Below are 934 nucleotides of genomic sequence, written 5' to 3'. Positions count from 1 at the left end.
TGGATGCGAGAGTTGGACTGTGAAGAAAGCTGAGTGCCAAAGAATTGATGCTTTTGAACTGTGGTGTTGGAGAAGACTCTTGAGAGTCCCTTGGACTGCAAGGAGGTCCAACCAGTCCATTCTAAAGGAGATCAGTCCCGGGTGTTCTTTGGAAGGACTGATGCTAAAGCTGAAACTCCAATACTTTGGCCACATCATGCGAAGAGTTGACTCATTGGAAAAGACTCTGATGCTGGGAGGGATTGGGGGCAGGAGGAGAAGGGGACGACAGAGGATGAGATGGCTGGATGGCATCACCAACTCAATGGACATAAGTTTGAGTGAACTCCGGGAGTTGGTGATGGACAGGGAGGCCTGGCGTGCTGCGATTCATGGGGTCGCAAGGAGTCGGACACGACTGAGCAACTGAACTGAACTGAACTGAAAGGGACAAACTAGAACAAAGTAGGTGATTAAATTCTTAATCCCACTAGAGGATTGTAAGTAAAGAAAAAAGTTGTGCTCGCTTCGGCAGCACATATACTAAAATTGGAACAATACAGAGATTAGCATGGCCCCTGCACAAGGATGACATGCAAATTCGTGAAGCATTCCATATTTTTTGGAACCATGGTTAAGACAGAGTCTTTGTCTATAAAACTGGAATAACAACAATAAAATCTGCTTAACGTGAAAAAAAAAAGAAAAAAATATGGGAGACCACTGTAAGTTGATGATCACTTAAGAAAACAGATCTACATAACCAGAAAACCAAGCAGGCTTGCTTGGCAACAAAACCATGCAGCAGAAGCACAAGACATGCCCCCAAACAATAAAACAATGGTGACATGAGACCTACATCCTGCCCAGTGAGCTCAGTAAGTTAATAACCCTAGGACATGCTCTCTGTAAACATGAAAAACAATAATTTATGGAAATTTACATTTCAAAGTAA

The 934-nt window shown here is 43.1% G+C and overlaps 1 non-coding gene across 1 annotated transcript; it reads left to right on the top strand.

Annotated features, from left to right (window-relative positions):
• Nucleotides 1-498: 498 nt before the first annotated feature.
• LOC113881074 lies at nucleotides 499-602 on the top strand. The gene has a single exon (XR_003507928.1). It is a non-coding gene; the product is annotated as a U6 spliceosomal RNA (small nuclear RNA).
• Nucleotides 603-934: the final 332 nt, after the last annotated feature.

Source organism: Bos indicus x Bos taurus, chromosome 22 (genome assembly GCF_003369695.1).
Source record: "Bos indicus x Bos taurus breed Angus x Brahman F1 hybrid chromosome 22, Bos_hybrid_MaternalHap_v2.0, whole genome shotgun sequence".
Lineage (NCBI taxonomy): Eukaryota > Metazoa > Chordata > Mammalia > Artiodactyla > Bovidae > Bos > Bos indicus x Bos taurus.
The sequence above is the reverse complement of the archived record's forward strand: the minus strand, read 5'-3'. Positions and strand labels throughout refer to the sequence as shown.